This window comes from Acipenser ruthenus, chromosome 17 (assembly GCF_902713425.1).
Source record: "Acipenser ruthenus chromosome 17, fAciRut3.2 maternal haplotype, whole genome shotgun sequence".
NCBI classification, from domain to species: Eukaryota; Metazoa; Chordata; class Actinopteri; order Acipenseriformes; family Acipenseridae; genus Acipenser; species Acipenser ruthenus.
In genome coordinates this window covers 6,711,629-6,726,220 of record NC_081205.1, presented here as the reverse complement: position 1 = coordinate 6,726,220, position 14,592 = coordinate 6,711,629, and the positions used below count along the sequence as shown (strand labels likewise).

Sequence of the window (14,592 nt, the reverse complement as noted above, 5' to 3'; positions counted from 1 at the left end):
TCTAGTTTTCATTTTACACCAAATAGTTTGAGTGGTGCGTAATGTGAAGAAGTTCGCCATCAGGTAGATCTGTCAACTCATCAACAGTTTCCGTAATAACAAAAATAAAATAAAATAATAAAATGATGGTTGTTGGTAAACATTCTTGGTGAAGTAAAGCAATTTGGTATGATCTGTTTGGAGAGTTATCTGTTTATCCTATGAATATTTCACTACCGTTAATAGTTTATTAATTTCTTTTTGGGTTTATAAACATTTTGGATTATTTAGTCTTATTTCTGGTACTTGTGATTACCAAATCGCCCCCACAAAAAACAAAAAAAAACTCACTTGTCTAGCTTTCTGTATATCTAACTTTACTTTTTTTTGAAAGTATATAAAACCATCCCTGATTGGTTGTTGGAGCCTTTGGAGATGTCAGTCATTTGGTAAGCAACCAATGGTTGTTTAAAATGGCTTAAAATGGGCGTCTAACATCACCATTACATCATTCATTCATATATGAGCGATTTCTAGCGCCGCCGTAGCGGAAGAGTTAAATCTGTGTCAAACAGGAACGTTATCTTTTGTATTTAACTTGTTCCAACAGTAAAAGTTTAAACAGAGGGCAGCTGTAACAGCCTTGAAAGGTCTATCTCTGTTCCTCTGGAATCTACTACACTCTCTCCCTCTTCCTCCGCTAAGAACCTCGGAGTCACCCTGGACCCCTGCCTCTCTTATTCCCAGCACATCTCCACTCTGGCACGCACTTGCCGATTCTTCCTGAGCAACATCCGAAGAATCTGACCCTTCCTCACCAGCTACGCTACCCAGCTCCTGGTCCAGGCCCTGGTACTCTCCCGCCTAGACTACTGCAACTCCCTCCTGGCTGGCCTCCCTGCGTCCGCCACCCGTCCTCTCCAGCTCATCCAGAACTCTGCTGCCCGCCTGGTGTTCTCTCTGCCTCGCTTCGCCCACGCTACTCCACTACTCCGCTCACTCCACTGGCTCCCGATCACCGCTCGCATCCAGTTCAAGACTCTTGTACTAGCCTACAGATGCCTTGACCAGACTGCACCCAGCTTCCTCCAGACCCTCATCTCTCCCTACACCCCCACTCAACCTCTCCACTCCGCCTGCACTAGAAGACTGGCTCTACCTCCGCTAAGCTCCCCTGCCTCCAGAGCCCGCTCCTTCTCTACCCTTGCTCCGCAGTGGTGGAATGACCTTCCTACAGATGTCAGGACTGCCCAGTCCCTGACCACATTCTGGTGCCTCCTTAAGACTCACCTCTTCAAACAGCACCTGTAGAACTCCTCTGTTTGTATCCTGGGACACTATCACCTTTCATTTAAATGTGCTTTATTTTGCTCTTATCTGCCCCCTATTTTACTGCATTTAATCCTGTACTTCAGAATACTGTAATTTGCCAAGTGTTTAACCTGTAGTATTTTGTATTTAATCATATCCTGATGTAACTATCAGTATTATCTGCTGTATTATTGAATTGTGGTTTGTCACACTTGTACTTTGCTTGAACAAAAGTTATTATTTTTCTTGCTCTTATTGTATTACTTAACACTTAATGTATTTGCTTACGATTGTAAGTCGCCCTGGATAAGGGCGTCTGCTAAGAAATAAATAATAATAATAATAATAATAATTTGGAGTGAATGTGGTCAATATGCATTCATGTGTTTTTTGGGGTTTTTTTTTTTTTTAAATATCCAAAGTTTGATATGAGTTGTTTGATAGGTAAATTTACCGGTAGTATCAATCTCAAAACTTTTGTACTTAAAGATTATCTACCGTGAGTCAATAAAATACAGTATTCAAAATACAGCTGTTGTACAGTTATTTAAATCAGGGTCTTAATGTGCATTAAAAAAAAAAAAAAAAAAAACTTTCACCCTTGTTCAAAAAAAGTTTCCTCAGGTTACACAATTCTTGTTGTAGTTTGTCGTACTGCTACAGTACCTGAGTCCCTAGTTCATGTTTTAACAAGTCCCTGCCGTCTAGACCATCATGAAAATTATCCCCGTTGTGATGCAAACGTTAAAGTACCAAAAGTTGTAGATGCTTTGCATATGGCAAATTATATATTTATTTTGTATTTGCTTACCCTAATGTTATTCAATGTTATGTAAACTCAGCTAAGACCAAGTAAACCCGGATGTACAAATGAGAAAAATAACCTGTGTTTGGTGGCGCTGTGAGCTAATTCTCAAACCTTCTAACTGAAAGCCTGGGTTTGCATCCAAGCCAAACTATCAAAAAAAGCTGCCTGAATGTGTTTAATTAAATGCATAATTAACTTTAAATGCCATAGCGTATTTTTACGATGAGCCCAAAATTAATTATATTATCATTTGTCTAAAATACAAATAAACAACAAGTTTACTAAAGCCTTCATTGCAAGTCTAACAGTCCTGTTTTGCTTCCACACAGTGGTTCCAGTCATTCTGAAGGCCCTGACCTATGACGAGAAGCGGGGTGCTTGCAGTGTGGGCTCCAATGTCCGAGACGCTGCCTGCTAAGTGTGCTGGGCCTTTGCGCGTGCCTATGACCCACTGGAACTTCAGCCGTTTGTTACTCCCATTGCCTGGTAAGACCCCTTCAGGAAATTTTAAGATTATTTTTTTTCAATGTCTTCATAATCTTAATGAATAACATGAAATGTTTGCCTGCTTGACTAGGGATGATTCGATATGACTGTTTCTTCTCATCACGCCTCAGTGGACCCTACTGGCCACATGCCTTGTGAGCTCAGCCTTTGTCCTGGTAGTTCGCTGCCATCCGTTCTCGAGTTCCTGAGTGTCAAAGAGGAAATTGTCTTGGTCGTGGGATTGGAGGTCACCCACTGAACTTCGAGTTCTCCTGAGCTGTGTAGGGAATTGCTGCGGTGAGGGAGAAAATAATTGAGGAGAAAATTGCTGGTAAAAAAATTGGGCACTAAAAAATATATTTAAAAATGTTCAGTTATTCATTAAGTATAAGCCAGTAAATGCACAGGGTTCAAATTAATGAACTGTCTTTATGAATACAGGCATTAGATCATTTTACCTCAGAAAATCATTTTACCTCAGAAATGTGCTGGCAATAAAATACCTGTTTAAACAAACTACCCACCGATTATACAATCAGGTCCAGAGGTTTCTCACAAAGTCAGCTTTAAACAAAAGCTAATTCTGCCTGTTAAAACAAAATTGAAGTTCTTACTTTGCCTTGACTGTGTTTGGATAACACCGTAGTGCCTTGCTAATATAACAAAGCAGGTATTGAAACGTTAGTGTGTAAGCCAGTGCTCTCACCTCGGGACTCTGCAGAGGTGCTGACAGATTTCTGGAAGCTTCCCTGGGTTTGAGATCACTCTGTTTTGCAGTATGTCTGACATCTTAATCCAGTTTTCCTAAACCACCTTGGCGTCTAATACTCGAGATGAGAATCAGGATACGTTTCCCCATTGTTTTCAACAACGTATCCTGACTCTCTTGTTTTAAGAAATATTTTAGTAGGAAAATATATATATATATATATATTAATATTCTGTGACATCCGAAAGAGCAAGTACATAATTTGTTATGTTCCCTATTTTTTTATGCTATTTGCAGTAGTAGTACTGAGTGCTGTTGCTCAGAGCTGTATTGATGATTATTAATTTTTTTGTATGGCCTGGGAAATTTCTTCTGAACTGTTTTGAAAAGCCCAACTACCTTCCTTGACCCCTAAACGTCAAAAAATCTAAAACATTTTTATCAACTCTGATCTACAACATGGAATGGGAAATGGGATCGTGCAAACATTTCATAGCACCACCTCAGGGCATAGGAAAAAAAATCTATTGAAATCGAGCAAGTTAGAACTTATTTGTTACATGCCAAATGCATTATTAATATGGGATATTGATCTGATTTCTATTTGATTCTGTTATAGCAAAACAGAAAGATGTAATTGCTGATGTTGAAATTTTAACCTACATCAAACAGTTACAGCAGGTGCATTTTGAGTCAGGTGCATTGCGTTCCTGTGGCCATACCTAATTCTTTCGTATTACTTGGGCATAACCTGTTTTCACCATGAAACATTTACTGCTTCATTCCTATACTCTGAATATCCTTAAGGAATACTTTCATGGGCAATGGAAGTTTTGTCATGCTGGTTCAATGAAGAATTTCAGATTTTGGAAAATTTTACGAAGCTGTATAAATTCTCAAGTATATGCGTTTCTAGTCGTATCAGAATTTGATTCCAAGAAACATCAAATACACAATGTTCAAGACATAACATCCAAGTCTTTAAAAGTGTAGTACCCCGTACAATTTAACATATTTAGAAGTTTCTTTAAAATATCAGCCCCATAGGTATGTGTTGTAAAATGTTGTTATTATCATTTGGGGGGGGGACAAAAGGATTGCTTTTGTAATTAACATACCCTTATGATACCCTTGTCATTTTGCAGGTTCTCCTGTGGTTGTTCTATTTGTGTACCTGATGCATTTACCATGTCGGATATTCGCTCATAATTAAAATTTGTTCAGATAGTTGTTCGTTTTCAAAAAGTAATAAAAGCCATTACAGTCAGCACTCGGATATGCGTTACCCAGATACATGTCAGTCGAGTTTTACCGCCCTTGTATTAAGAATAAAATCATTCCCCATTATATATATGTAACAAATTAATGCACTTACCCGTCACATGCGATTTCCAACTCCATCACCAGTTTTCTGATACAAAGCCCATCTCCTCAATGTTACAATTTATCTGAATATCCATCACAACCCGCATTTATTTATTTATTTATTTATTTATTTTAATTTATTCTCTCTAATGCCAAGTCAGTCTATATTGTGTAGTTACACAGCGCTTCCTTCAGTTTCCCCTGACGAAAGTGCAGCCAAAACAAAGTGAATGAGACAAGCTAGGGTAATGTAACAGTTAATCATTAAACAGTTTTAGATCCTGTGATGTATTTTTTTTTTTATCTGATCTTTTGTTGCTTTTGTGCATTTTCATTTACAAGTGAACGGTGACATTAGGGCCTTATCGAGCACTATATTTTGCAATTTTGAATACTGACTTTAGATACTGTTTTAATTCTGGATTTTTTTTTATTTCAATCAATCAATCTTTATTTTAGTGCCTTTCATAGTGGACCACCATCACAAAGTGCCAATTTTTAATCTTTTGGTTTCACGTCTCATGTTTTACACAGTTCTGTGCATGGATAACATTTAGATTTCATTTTGCTGTTAGGTTGTTAATGGTAAATTTTACATACTGCTACAATACGTACCGGATTTAAAAGTATGTACTGTATTACAGTTAACATGTCGTCTCTAGTTTTGGCAAGTGATATTTTCAGAATCATGTTGTTCTGAATTAAAATACTACTTCTGTTTAAAATATAGTACTGTACCAACAAAACTAATACAGTACATCTAAATGGAAGCCTACTTATTTTAAAACAGTCCTTTCAGATATATATATATATATATATATATATATATATATATATATATATATATATATATATATTATTTTTTTTTTTTTTATATTGTCCGTTTTGCAGGGAACACAAAAAAGATACAAGGGTTTGGAACAGGCCAAAATGAAATAAGATATGCGTCACTTGCGTTTAACCGTCACTGAAGTTTTATAGGGTCGGATTTGTGAGTGCTGACTGTATATTGATCAGAACACAGGTAGAGACCGCATAACAGCAGGTGCAGGGGGGGCGTGGCTCATGTGTGTGCCTGTGTTTTTGCAAGACGATATAGTAACACGTCAAAGTAGAAAAATATCACAGGAGTAAAGAATACGTTGTGTAGGCCTTAATTTACCCCAGTGAATTAACTACAAAACAATGGATGCCAAATAGCAGTTCTAGTTAAACGTTGTTTTGTTTATTCCCAAAATAAATAGTACACAAAGTTGACACCACATTTCAGAGGTCACGTTTAGACAGAATTCTGTGTTATATAAGCAGGACATTTTAGTAAAACGCAAAAAAGTAACAGTAGTGCGTTTCTAAAACACAGATGTAAAGGACAACAGATCCCCTTTTCATCCCTATCCAATAATTCAGTTAATATTACGAAGTAGTTTTATGCAATGCAACGTGTAAAAATGGTTCCACTGCTCCCTGCATCATCTTTTTTTTTTTTTATATATATATATAAAAACTGCGGAGGTCTCAGTATCCCATGTAGCACTGCACACATCGTTTTGGAATCGTAACTATATTACTACGCTAAAATGACAGTCGGACTGGGTGCCCGTCTACAAGTTTGTGGCAGGCTGCAGGAAGATTAAATAAAGTGTCTGTTGGTTCTAGCGGGGTGTTGGGTCTTGTCTCTCGGTGAGCCCTGTTAACCATGACGCAGTTCAAGGAGTGTGTGCACTGTGGGAGTTCACGTCAGTTTCGTCTCCCCTCGGGTGCTGGGTTATTGTGCTGTGAGAGAAAAAAAAGGTATAGGGCGTGGGTGTTGGGCTGAGCTACGAGTCAGAGATAGCGTGCCCCAGGCCAAGCTTGTTCAGCAGCACAAGCAGCTTTACTGCATGGCTGTGAGCTATGTCTCCTACACAGTTTAAATATTTGAGTTAACTTCCTTGTTCTTTGCATTTGAATTATAATCGTGCCCTTCTTTAAACCCCTGTACTTTATAAGACAGAAGGAAGGAAGGACAGAAAGACAGACGGCAGGACAGGCGGCAGCACAGAAAGACAGAAGGAAGGAAGAAAGAATGTAAATCAGTGTCCACATTTAGTTGTAAAGACACAAGCTTACCTCCCCTTGAAACCGGCTTGCTTCTGGTAGGCTGGCAATGGTGAGATGAGCTGTACATTCCTTCAGTCAATTGACAAGTAACACATGGAAAGATTGAGATAATCCTAGAACAGCAGATGACCACAAACATAACATACACTTTGGTTTTATATACAGTACCGGTATTATAGTTTTGAAAGTGTATCCACAGAAAAACAACAATATGACGGATATGGTGGAAGGTGATAAACAAAATAAGTAATTATAGGCAATAACACATTCATTTCAAAGGGTTATGTGATGTTCTCTTTAAACTTATTATTTTTGTTTTTAATTTCAAATAGCCATTGTATAATTGCAGTATGGCATAGCATGGTAGGTAAACTATGATAAATGAATAGTATAACCATGAAAAAAAAAAACTGTTACTGTGCTAAATTTGCTGTTGTAACGTTTCAGATATTTTGGGATTGTGTGTATTTGTTTCTTTCGGTTGTTTAAACTGAGTAGGCCAACATTGTGCTTTGAATTGTAGTAAAACTGCTGTGATTTAATTAGCACTTACTATTGTTTATTCAGTAGGCCTGCATCTTAGAAAGTTAAAAAAAAAAAAAAAAAATCAACCATGACTTGGATAAAAAAATATATTTGTGGGCACCCATGACTGTAATAGGTACTTGGGTAATTACTTTTAATCTAGCAAGAAACAGCCTTTTTGCAAGTCTTAACATGCTGAAGTGTCTTAAAAGGCAACCTGACTTGTTCTTCCCACCCTCTGATAGTTTCTCTCTGGGCGGACAAACCTATTGTCTTGAATTCTGAGAACACTGCAGTTTAAAAAACAAATCAGTCGTATCTGTGCTGAAGTTTCGATTGAATTTGGTGCTTGCCAGCTTTCACGCTGGCTCTTGCATTGTTACATCAGATCTTGGCACATTTCAATTTAAAGCAGAAGAGGGTTTATTTCTAGCCAGGTTATCTTGCTTCAAGAGTGAGGAAATTAGGGGTAGGACTGTGGTGAGAACTGGAAGTTTATGTAGAGGTGAGGGCTCTTAGGGTAAACTCTTTTTGCACCTGTTCTGTGCCAGTGACATTCTCCCACGAGCACCAGATATGTCCCTTTCAAACCCACGCGAGTCATATATAAGAATGTATTTTTTTTTTTCACAGTTGTCACAAATTTCACGATTTTCCATAAAATGTACTCACTGCCATGTAATATATTATTCCCCGTGAAAATTCCCATTTCAGAATGTAAATATATATATATTTTTTATCCCTACCTGTTGCACTGCCTTTGGGAACCTGGCAGCCGGTTTAGTTTGCATCTGGTAAGTGATTGAACACACTGCATAAAGCTGCGCGATTTATGTTTACTTCTTCAAAATGACACTTTAATATAGGATAATTTTATTCAAATCATATTTTTGTTTAAGAGAAAGGGGGGAAATTAAGTCAGAACAACTCCTAATAAACTGCAAGATGATTGAATATTAAACGTATCTAAAATAACAACGTTCTCAAAATCCAAGTATGAAACTATTTTCATGGTCAAGGTTCTTATGGTCAAGGACTGCCTCCCAAGTGTAAATGTGGTTATTTGGCTTTGCACTTAAGCCTCATTGATTATTGCTTGCATGCACAGCCGACATGACTAATTTCTTACAATGCTGGTGCAGACAGCCACCTAATCCTCCTTTTGTGTGAGGAACACGCAAGGCTGTCGCCCAGGAAAATGGTTATTGTTTTCTGTGGCCAGCCTGTTTACATCACTGTTTTCAAAACAATAGAGCTATGGCCAAAGGTTTTGTATCACCCTATGGAACTAATTTTGCTTCATAGTCAAATGAAACTTGCTGAATAATGTTATGTTAACATAGTGAATTACATACCACTACAGCGATGGTCAAAAGGTTTGAATCGCCTAGAATTTTATGTATATATTAACAGCAAAATTAGTTAATTCTGTAGGGGGACTTTTGGCCATAACTTATGTCTCACTCCTAAAGCTATAGGTGCAAAACTTGGCCATAACTGTATAGATAGTGAAGAGTCAGATCTGACTTTGTAAGAGGGTGTACGGTAGATGCTCAGTTGGCAGGTGCTTCCAGGAGTAAACAAGCTATTTATACTACCTGCTCAAAAGGACACAAAAAATATAATAATAAATAATTCCACACCACATCTTTCAATAGCCCTGAACATGTTTAAAGTGAAAGCCTTTTATTAACACCTGTACCTTTATCGACGAACACATATTTTGCATTTTATAAAAATGCTATCTGATGGTGTTGCCATTTTATTTGGTTCTCTGGAAGGCTCATTTTAAATAACAGGTATTTCCTCTGTGACTGATTATTTAGAAAACTACAGGTAGTTGTTTTCATACAGTAGAAAGTGTCTTGCAACACTTGCAAAAACTGAAAAAATGAACATTGATATGTAGTTTTTTAAATATATATATTATTCCTGTACTCATTTATTATGTTTTCAGTTTTATGAGTGGTTCTTATTGCACTTATTCAAACTATTACTGGGATTGAAACATCATGTAAAGGTAACAAGGCAGCAGAAAAAAAACTATTATTTCAGACAAGAGATACATACGTCAGGGCACCCTTTGAGACTCGAAAGCTGAAACGTGATACAATCTCCTCAGCCCTGTCATCCTTCCCATGTAAGAAATCCTCATTGTGGTTTTGCACACTCCCATGACAATTAAAGCAGGTGGATGGAGACCGCAGGCCTCAGAACTGAACTTGCCCAAAGCTTCCTGCTAAGTTGCTGATCTTTGCTAGAAAGAGGTTGGAGCTGTCGAGTGAGCCACCAAGCCACCTGTCTGCTGTTGTGAATTGTTCAGGGTAGACCTGTAGGGCAATGAACTATGTTGTGCAATGCTATAACATGTTCAAAAGAGAGAGAGAGAGAGAGAGAGAAATGGAGAAAAAAGTATTTTTATTTACCAAGAGAACCTTTTTAAACTCACCAATCTGGTTTCCTTTAGTATTACTGGAGTCCGGGTAGAATTATCAATTGGATTGCATATCGTTGATCTGAAGCTAAAATTGCCTAATGAAGTAAGCAATACTGAACATTGTGTTACAGAAGCAATAACACAAGATTTGGTGTTAGTTACTTCTGTAGGCCAAGAAACCAGACTGGTAATTCACACTTCAGTATGAATTGCCTAGGATTGTGTTCCTGCAGCTATGTTTGGTAATGGGCCAAAAAAGCCTGACTAAGTCCTTAAAAGAAGAATGGCATGTATATTCTCCTCAAAAGGCACCTGAGGTCTTGCATTATGTTATATTATGCCATACAAATCTATAGAAACGCCTTTTGTTTTTGGATGGCAAGTGGGGACCTTTCTTCCCTGAATTTAAGACATTGCAAATGCCAGTAAACTCAGACTTAAAAGCAAGTGTTGAAATGGTCATTTGCAAGGGTTGGGAACGTCTTCCATCCGCAACCCTGATCAGACTCCAGATTGAAGGTGCTTGAATCGTTACTTTACATTTTAAATCGTATGGCGTTTTGTTCTTTTAATTTACATTACTTCAGTCATATGGCTGGTTTTGATAGACCTAGAATAGCTCCTAATCTTGGACTACCTAATGTTATTTTAGGTAAAATAATCCAAGATTAGTACCAATCAGGGTCTATATAAAAAAAAAAAAAAAAAAACATCAATGTACAGTTCAGGGAACTTCAAGCTTAGTAAATACAAGCCTAATGGCTGGTTTCACAGTCCCCGAATAGCATTAGTCTTTCATTACAGTACGTTAACTAAAGTAACATTGGGTCTTTGAAACCAACCAGGAAATTCTAATTTAGTTTTGTTTAACATTGTTTTGTTTCTCCGTTTTCTCAAAGCAAAATCAAGAAGTTTTTTTTTTTCAGAAGTTGTTTTTAGCATTGACCTTTTAAATTTATAATGGTATTTAATTTAAATCGACATTATTAAATACCAAATGACTACAATATCGAACCACCGTATGACTCAAATGTTCCACGTTGGGTTATATACCTGACATACTGTAGGTGCTGTTTTAAACTCTTTGCCACCAATTCTCCCATCCTCTGGTGCTGGGAGGCAGCCCAGGGTATCTGAATCCAGACTCCCCAGGCGCTGATTATTGTTGTTCCTAACTGCTGATGGCTCTTGTGTTCTCTCTTTTCAGTGCCCTGGTGATAGCTGCTGTGTTTGACCGAGATGTCAATTGCAGGAGAGCTGCTTCTGTAAGTGCTCTCTTTTAAATCATTTTCCTTGTTAAGCTCTATAATATTCATTAAACAGACACTACTTGAAGTGTATTCAGAGGCAAAAGTGACAATTTTTGCAATTATTCCTGTAACAATTGAAAATGTCTCTCTCAAGGGGGAAATCAAGGGAAACAAGTGACATCTCAATTAAACAATACACGTTCTGCTGTACAGTGTGTGTCTCTGCTTTGTTTGTACCATTTTTACTTTGCTTCTGGGAGATTTCTTCAGTGTAATATAGTACCAAATATCAATAACTTCCAGATAATTCAAAGTGTACCGAATATGCATTTACATTTAGAAAGAATACTTAAACCCATGTTCTACTATTAATAGCAATTGAGAAATCAGATAATCGTTAATCCATTCTAATATTGTTCTCTAGATTTGAGGTCCTGACAGGTGGTTTTTCTACACGGGTGCTTTATGACTGTATTAAACAGTGGTGAAAATAAATAATAAGCTCCAAAACTCCTACATTATTCAAACTAGGCTTTCCCCCAGGGGTGATTAACATTACAACATACAAAAAAGCACAGAGAAACAAAGGCTGTGAAAAACTGTTTATAAACTATATGGCTGTGGTATGAAGATCCGCTACACTTTAGATAATTAAAGTAGACCCCACTGTTTCTACGCAAGCCAAACAACTGAGCAGCGGCACCTTTGGCTTTCACCACACACAGTAGGCTTTAGTAGGTGAATTACAGTAGTTTCGATGGTCAAAGCGTTTGACCCTTTGATCATGCCCATCTCGCGCCAGCAAGGCTCGCTTTGTGGTCATAGCCCCAGGCTGGGAACGAGTGCAGTTGTATTGAGGTCCAGCCCTGATTACACTCACCACAAATGGGGCTGCGCTAATTAATAGGGCTGGAGGTAGATCACAACCCCTCTTAATGTACACCTATCTATACACCATGGAAATCATTTTGGGGATAATAGCCCATGTTTCTTTGAAGCAGGAAATTCACTTTATATTTGAAGCACAGCGGTTCCAAAACTTTAAGATGTACTTTTTGAACCATTTTTTGCTTCTCAAAAATAGCCTGCGTCTTAAATTCATGTACAGAATAGTGATGCGTGTATTAAAATCACCAACAAAATACCTACCTACCCAAGTACACAAACAGCAACGTAAGTGACTGCTGAGAAAAGACGAACCAAAACGTTACTGCTCGATCTCGAATCATCCATGACGTACAGGCAGCCATTACAAATAAGCGTTATTAGCTTCCTGAGGAATTCAAAGAGAAGCTTTTACAATTTCAGCATTTTTAACAAACAGTACCAACTTGGACAGATTGGAAATACTGATCAGACCCCCGTATTTTTCGACATGCCAAGCAATACCACAGTTCACAAGCAGGTGTGAGTAATCACGACTGGAAATGAGAAGCAGCATGTAACTGTAATGCTCTGTGATAACAGACAGCCTCAAACAAAAAAAAACGTATACAAAAAAGAAAAAAGACAGTTTAACCGGACTGCACAGTACTTCAGTATGAAGTTGCTCCTTGCCCATATTACATGTTTAAACAATTACATGACATCATCAAGGAGAACCATTTGTAGGACAGCCCTGGTTAAACATTTTTATCTAATGTCATGCTTTATTTTACTAATAAATAGCCATTTGTATGTAATATTCTACTCTTTGAGACAGCAGAGCTGCATAATACACAGTTATACTTTACATAGATATACAGGTCCTGTTTCACTCCAAAGGAATCGATAGTTGTGTGAATCATCATATTGTCAGACAGACTTCCAGTAACCGTCTTTAGGCTTTGGATTTTGTTTTCTTTGTCTGTAACAGCAGGTGAAAACCTGTCCTGTGATGAGTAAAAAAAAAAAAACAACAAAGCAAATAAAAAAGCAACAAAAATAAATAAATAATAATATAAAAAAACGGCTCCAATCCTTAATCTGACAGATCTGGCATCTTGTCACATTTGAAATGCAGTAAGTTCTGCACCAAGCAACTGCAGGCATATTGTATAAATGAAAACAGATTGAATTACAGTAACTTTGCTGCCTTTTAATGTGGGTAGCAGCAAAGTAGCGCAATTTGTGTACTTAACTACAGCCTTTAATTATTTTAATGTAATTGAAACTGAAATTGAAATGTATTGTAACCTGTCATTTCAGGTTATTCTACAACCAGTGCATGCTCAAAACCTGTCTAATGTACACATTGGTCCAATTTAAACTTAGAGGCTCCTTTTTAATCAAACTAAACACCTGCATTTTTATTGTCATTTGTTGATTGGCTAAAGAACTGAGATCTGGGATAAAGGGCCATTTAAATATGTATCATGGAGGTTGTTTCACCTTGGAGCTACTGTACTATAAAGTATATTTGCATGAACTTGACTTTTTACATATTCTTGTCTTTTTCCATATGTATCAAATTATAATTATAAAAATAATTTGAACAATATTGCACAAGTAGGTCTACATTGGATTCAATACACTTGGAAAAAAATAGGAATTTGGCAACAGACAAGTGAAATTCTGAAAATATCCCATATTAGTTCCATTAAAAGTGAAACAACTTTTGGCCATCACTTTATAGACCTAATTCCCATTTCATAATCCTGTCCCTTTTAAAGACTTGAATAGAACAGAATAAAAGCAGCCATAAACTAGATGACCTCATATACTGATGCGGTTTGTTTTTTCTATCCTAATTCATTCATTTCCTGTCTCTTATTTCAGGCTGCCTTCCAGGAGAATGTTGGTAGACAGGTGAGTAAACAAACAGCTGTCATTTCAGTCGCCTGTGCAACTACTCAACAGACGTGCATGTGCCACTTTCTTTACCAAACACTGTAGCACCTGCCTTGCAGTCACCTGCACTGTCAAGAGACTGACGGAGATACCTTGCATAGGCTGCTGTCGCATGTATAGTCACTCTGGTTCCACTTAACATTTTAACACTGTTGTACAGTCTCTGAACGCACTAATTCTTGTGACATTTGAACATTATTTAGCATAAGTTACAGGGAGTGTCAGATTGTGGGGCTACTCTGTCAGTATGTCATTTTTAGTGTTCTCCGCTCATCTCCCAGTTGTGTGAAGGCTACACTCGGTAGTCTGTGATTCGGCTGTTTGATGGAAAGCCGTTGGCACCTTGAGCCTGCTGTCTCAGCTAATTCATGTTGTCTCATGCAGCAGACAACCACGTTCGTCAGGCTCTGCTCAAACATGCCCGTCAGGGAAAGGCTACAGTGAAACTAAGCTGGGTTTAGCAAGAAACAGATCACAAAATACATTGTTACATTACAAAATAAAACAAAATTGTCTCATTTATCACATGTGCTATCATCATAAACTGCTGTAAGAGACATTATATGGTTTAAAGTGTATGTCCCCAACATTAAGACATTGACATATTACTGGTTCACCTGAGCTGGAAAGACCCTACTTCAAATTACACAGACATCCTGAACTTTGAAAACACACTGCCACTTTTTTGTGACCTGTCTACCCGATTTAGATTTGGCACTGCCCTGAATTAGGTTAAGATGGGTGCATGACAAGCAGATAGCAAGTACAGTCATGTAGGTAGGCTGTCCAAGAC

General features: G+C 37.7%; 1 long non-coding RNA gene and 1 pseudogene across 1 annotated transcript; one reads left to right on the top strand and one right to left on the bottom strand.

Annotated features, from left to right (window-relative positions):
- Window positions 1-14,592, top strand: part of LOC117423287 (tubulin-specific chaperone D-like) — a 115,155-nt pseudogene that overhangs the window by 50,830 nt on the left and 49,733 nt on the right.
- LOC117423288 (uncharacterized) lies at window positions 5,885-9,527 on the bottom strand. The gene is made up of 3 exons (XR_004547763.3): window positions 9,354-9,527; window positions 6,768-6,827; window positions 5,885-6,431 (listed from the first exon to the last, which is right to left on the bottom strand). It is a non-coding gene; the product is annotated as an uncharacterized LOC117423288 (long non-coding RNA).